The sequence below is a fragment of the Benincasa hispida genome, chromosome 11 (assembly GCF_027475165.1).
Source record: "Benincasa hispida cultivar pf3 chromosome 11, pf3_genome.v1.1, whole genome shotgun sequence".
Classification (NCBI taxonomy): domain Eukaryota; kingdom Viridiplantae; phylum Streptophyta; class Magnoliopsida; order Cucurbitales; family Cucurbitaceae; genus Benincasa; species Benincasa hispida.
The window spans coordinates 51,503,891-51,510,418 of NC_143488.1; positions in this window are offsets into that span (position 1 = coordinate 51,503,891).

Here is a 6,528-nt window from a genome sequence, read left to right on the forward strand (position 1 = left end):
GGTCTTAATGTTATTGCTTAACTAATATAGAAAAAGCCATCGTGCCCGGTTGATTAAGTAATCAGTTTGATTGTGAAGCTTAGTTGAAATCGATAGACTTAGGGTAATCGAACTTAATTCGGTTATGTTTCGATTAGGTGCATTAAGAACCTACATCATCGAAAATTAGTATGTTTGAGTGAGCCTATGATCTATATTGCATGTAACGAAATCGTACCATTAAACTAAAATTTTGGTAAGACTTGATTTATCCCTAGCATTTACTTGTTTAAAGCTTATTTTCCTTTTATTCACAAAATTATTAAACCCCTACCCCTTTTGTTTTGCTTTTTATTTAAATTTAACACTGAAAAATTATTCTTTAGTTTTCATAGGATTCGACATTGTATTATTTGTTCTACAATCTAGAATTGTAAAAAATACTTTATTTTCGCGAGTCTCGACAACCCGACCAACAACTTAATAGAAGGATGGAAATTGTTGTATAAATTATATAATACTGGAAGTGTATAGGTCATGTTGTAATATAGTGATTGAATGCTCAAGTCTCGTCTACACGATTGGTTTTCTAATTCATTTAAGTACCATAAATTACTACTAACTAATTTTATTTAAAAGAATAAATTGAAAGATGGATATGTAAAAATATTAAAAAATGTAAGAGATAGATGGAGGCAAAATAGGAGAGGGAAACTAAAAAGTGACTACACCAATTGAATTTCCATTTTAGTTATATAAGAATTAATGAATGCTCATGTATTACCATAAACTAAGAATTTAAAGGTAAAAATGGACTTTTCAAGTGGAATTGATAATCTTATGCAATTCTTGCTTTTAAGAGATTATCAATTGAGAAAAATGAGTCTACACAAATTCGAGGAGAACTTATTTATAGTGTGTCCTCGCAACAACTCGAAAACGACATGGTGTTAAACATGCCATTAAAATCCTAAATTGATCCGGTTAATTTAATTTCTAAAAACTAACTTCTCTATAGGAAGAGTGATAATGAGATTGGTAACCGATATTGTTTTGATAAAATCTTGAAATGATTACATATAATTGTGAGAATTTGAAACAACACCACAACAAATATTCACTTTTATAAACTACTAGAATGGATAGGTATGCATTCAATTTTAATGTGTATGAAATGAATTTAAATTGTGAGGAGGAAAAAGGAAAAAAAAAATAAATGGAGAGGAAAAATATTTTGGGCAAAGAGAAGGGAACAAGAGAAAATAAAAGAAAAATGAAACAAATCCACTAATGTTATATAACAAACTATCAAAATTAAACAAAAAAATGTCATTGATAACTCCCCATAATGTGAGTGATTTAAGCCTGTGTGTCATGTCACATTTGATGATTTTATGAGTAATTTGATGCAAAAACAAGTCATGCATGTGTTTGAGCCTTGATTAGCAAAATAATGTAAAATATGTATAAAAACAGTCAAACTTTTCACAATTCGAGATTTGTTGTTTCTTCTCAAGTTCAATCCAAATCATATCCAATCCGCATTTACTCAGCCCAGGCTGATTAGGAAAGAGCTACAAGGTGTTCTAAGGAAACTTTATCCATTTGGAAGTTTATAATTAAAGATGCCGCTTTTACTTCCCATAACATTGGACAACAAGCTCAAGCTAACAAGAAACTCTACTGCTTTTCTGTTTTGATTTTACTAACAAACATACCAATAAAGGCTGCTGTTTTGATCCTCTTCATCCTTGTAATTTTCTTCTGGGTGCTTTCTTCGAAAGGACAAACACAAGCTCTATTGTTCAACTGGAAAGAGAGGACTTAGCTAAATTGAGAGACAAGTTGAGGACTTTACTAGTCCCTAATTTCCATCTTATTGTATCTTTAAGTTTATTTGCAGTAGTTTAGTATTCAGTTCTGTAGTTACTATTCTTTGTTCCTTTTACATTGAATAAGTTTTACAATCTTTTCTATCCACTAATAATATAAGTTCTACCATTATTTACTCTTTGTGCTCTTTAATTTTCATTATGAGCGAAAAATCCTTTTGGAATTCGAAGATGTGGATACCCTAGTGATTAAGTAAAAGCTCCACATGTGTCCAATTTTATCTTGTTCAACATTTAGTTTTTGTTTTCTTCTTTATTTTATGCATATTGTTAATTTCGATTGATCACATAGGTTGACATATAATCTTAGGTCTAATATAAAAAGAGTTAGAAAATAAAATCATTTTCACAAAAACAATTTAGGAGAAACGTTAAGAGATAAAATTTCGTTTGACACCTTCGAAATAGGGTAATGCCAATACTTTCATTGAACTGCATGCTTAGCTATCTAAATTTGAATCAACCATAGAAATAAGTGTTCAATTGTTTGTCTCCTAAAAGAGATTCTCTAGGGGAATTAAATAGGAGTTGAAATCGATTCGTGTGGCTAAGTGGTAATGAGGGTAGATTGTGGGAGCAATTTGATCGCCTATGACTTAACCCCTCTTGGCTTGAAAGACCAAAGATATCGGCACAATTGGGTTGCATGTTAGGTTGTGTTTGAATCTAGTCGAGCAAGTAATTGCCGAGACAAAGTCCACTCTATCGGTAGAAAATTTTCTTTTGAATCCCAACTTTCTTTTATGTATCTTCGCAACACAATTCCTTCTATTGTTTTCTTACTGTTTTGTCGCATTATATATCTCTATTTTCTAAGCATACCACCAATCAAATAAATTTTCTTGGTTAACATACAATTACATATGCTTTCGTAGTGAATTTTTGTACATATAAGTTTTTAAAATTATTGAGTTATAATGTAATATTCTATTGATATAATTTTATCAAGGAAGTTTTACATTATAATTACTGCATCGTTGTGCCATTACAACTACTCATTACAACATTATTGTAGCTTACTAAACAAATGTATAACATCTTTTTTATACAATGACAAGAAATTTCTTACATGTAATAATTAATGTTGTTAACAAAGACATAAAAGTATGGAAGATGACATAATAAAAACAAATATTTTGGTATACCATTGTTTAAAACTTTGAAATTAAGGTTATATAACGTTATTGAGATACTTTTTTATTTTCATTTCCATGATCAAGTATAACAATAACAATCTTTTTCGTTCAAAAGCACAGGCAACTTGGGATAGTAAAGCCCGCCAGGTTTGTTCTGTTTGAGGCATTTGTTATTACATGAAACACCATCGTCTGGATTTGAACATGGCCCTATACAATTCATATTTATCAAATCTCCTTTTGCTGCCATGTGACAAAATATCGACATTGTTAATAATATTTTTTTACCCGAAAGAACATAACATTGTGAGATTAGAAGGGTTACAAGATAAGAGCATACTTGATAAAACAAACATGCGAAGATCACGAAGACAAAAATGGACATTGTAGAAAGTTTCTGATTTTCCATGCTTGTTAGATCCTAATGATTTTGCTTCTAAGAGATTATCAATTGAGAATGATGAGTTTAGACAAATTCGAGGAGAACATATTTATAGTGTGTCTTCGCAACAACTCGGAAACGACATGGTGTTAAACATGCCGTTAAAATCCTAAATTGATCCGGTTAATTTAGTTTCCAAAAACTATCTTCTCTATAGGAAGAATGTTAATAATAGAAAGATATTGGTAACCGATACTATTTTGATAAATTCTTGAAATTATTACATATAATTATGAGAATTTAACACAACACCACAACAAATAATTCACTTTTTCAAACTAATAGAATGGATAGGTATGCATTAAATTTTAATGTGTGTAAAATGAATGAAAATTGTGAGGAGGAAAAAGGAAAAAAAAATAAATGGAGAAGAAAAATATTTTGGGAAAAGAGAAAGGAACAAGAGAAAATAAAAGAAAATAAAACAAACCCACTAATGTTGTATACCAAACTATCAAAATTAAACAAAAATGTCATTGATAACTCCCCCTAATGTGAGTGATTAAGCTTTAAAAGGCGTAAATTATTGTGGAAAAAATATGTGTGTCACTTCACATTTGATGACTTTATGAGTAATTTGATGCAAAAACAAGTCACGCATGTGTTTGAGACTTGGTTAGCGAAATAATGTAAAGTATGTATAAAAACAGTCAAACTTTGCAAAATTCTTGTGTTTTGATGTCATGTGTAGAAAACTATCAAAGTTACGTTTAAATTACTACTACAACTTGCAAAAACAAAAAGTTCCATATTTTTGAAGATTTGTTGTTTCTTCTCACGTTCAATGCAAATCATATCCAATCCGCATTTACTCAGTCCAGGCTGTTTAGGAAAGAGCTACAAGGTGTTAGAAGGAAACCATATCCATTTGGAAGTTTAAAATTAAAGATGCCGCTTTTATTTCTAAAAACATAGAACAACAAGCTCAAGCTAACAAGAAGCTCTACTTCTTTTTCTGTTTTGATTTTACTACAAATATACCCATAAAGGTTGCTGTTTTGATCCTCTTCATCCTTGTAATTTTCTTCTGGGTGTTTTCTTCGAAAGAACAAACACAAGTTCTATTGTTCAACTGGAAAGAGAGGACTTAGCTAGATTGAGAGGCAAGTTGAGGAATTTACTAGTCCCTCATTTCCATCTTCTTGAATCTTTAAGTTCATTTCCAGTAGTTTAGTATTCAGTTCTGTAGCTACTATTCTTCGTTCCTTTTACAATCTCTATTTACAAAGCATACCACAAATAAAATCATTTTTTTGGCTAACCAACAATTACGTATGCTTCTGTAGTGAATTTTCATACATGTGTGTTTTTAAAATCATCGAGTTATAATGCAATATTCTATTGATACGATTTTATCAAGGAAGTTCTATGTTATAATTACTGTATCGTAGTGCGATTAAAAGTCGTCATTACAACATTATTGTAGCTTACTAAAGAAATGCATAACATCTTTTTTATACAATGACAAGAAATTTCTTACATGTAATAATCAATGTTTTAATCAAAGGTAGAAAAGTATGGAAGATGACATAATAAAAACAAATATTTTGGAATACCATTGTTTAAAACTTTGAAATCAAGGTTATATGATGTTATTGAGATACTATTTTATTTTCTTTTCCATGATCAAGTATAACAACAACAATCTTTTTCATTTGAAAGCCCAGGCAACTTGGGATAGCAAAGCCCACCGGGTTTGTTCTGTTTGAGGCATTCGTTATTACATGAAACACCATCGTCTGGGTCTGAACACGACCCTATACAAGTCATATTTATCAAATCTCCTTTTGCTGCCATTTGAAAAAATATCGACATTGTTAATAACATTTTTTACACAAAATAACATAACATTATGAGATTAGAAGAATTACAAGAGAAGAACATACTTGATAAAACAAAACATGCGAAGATCACCAAGACAAAAATGGACACTGTAGAAAGTTTTTGATTTGCCATGCCTGTTAGACCTTAATGATTGTTGTTCTAAGAGATTATCAATTGAGAAAGGTGAGTCTAGACAAATTCGATGAGAACTTATTTATAGTGTGTCTTCGCAACAGCTCGTAAACGACATGGTGTTAAACATGCCATTAAAATCCTAAATTGATCTTGTTGATTTAGTTTCCAAAAACTAACTTCCCTATTGGAAGAATTTTAATAATAGAAAAAGATTGGTAACCGATATTATTTTGATAAAATCTTAAAATGATTACAGATAATTTTGGGAATTTGAAACAATACTGCGAAAAACAATTCACTTTTTCAAACTACTGGAATTGATAGGTATGTATTCAATTTTCATTTTTATGAAATGAATGTAAATTTGAGGAGGAAAAAGGTAAAAGAATAAATGGAGTAGAAAAGTATTTTAGGCAAAGAAAAAGGAACAAGGGAAAACAAAAGAAAAATGAAACAAACCCATTAATGTTGTATAACAAACTATCAAAACTAAACAGAAAATGTCATTTATAACACCTCTTAACGTGAGTGATTAAGCCTTAAAATGCATAAGTTATTGTGGTAAAAACATGTGTGTCACATCACATTTGATGACTTTATGAGTAATTTAATGCAGAAACAAGTCATTCATGTGTTTGTGCCTTGGTTAGTGAAATTATGTAAAGTGTCACACCTCTTCCCAACTCACATTTTTCTATGATTTTATTTTCCCCCCAAGTAGCAAAAAAGTTCTAGGATTCCAGGATTGCGGGTTGCTTCATAAAGATGGTTCAGTTTGCCACCGTTGTAAAAAGGGTTTGATAGTCAGTTGTGTATCTGGAAGGGGACGAAAATTAGTTGGGCTCTACATAGTTAGAGTTAGAATTTTGTCTGTAATGAAATATCTCTTGAGTAACGATGTGAAAATAACATATTGTGATGATAAGTGATGTTGAGTTCTGTGATGATTTCGATGTTGTACAGGTTCAACTAGCAGAAGATGTCATAAAAGGGTTGGCATCTGCTGCCTTCACATCTCCTCTTGGGTTAAATAGGTAATCTGGGAGGGGGAGATGTGAGAGGGGGAGATGTGGGAGGGGGTGTGACATAAAGTATGTACAAAAACAATCAAAGATTACAT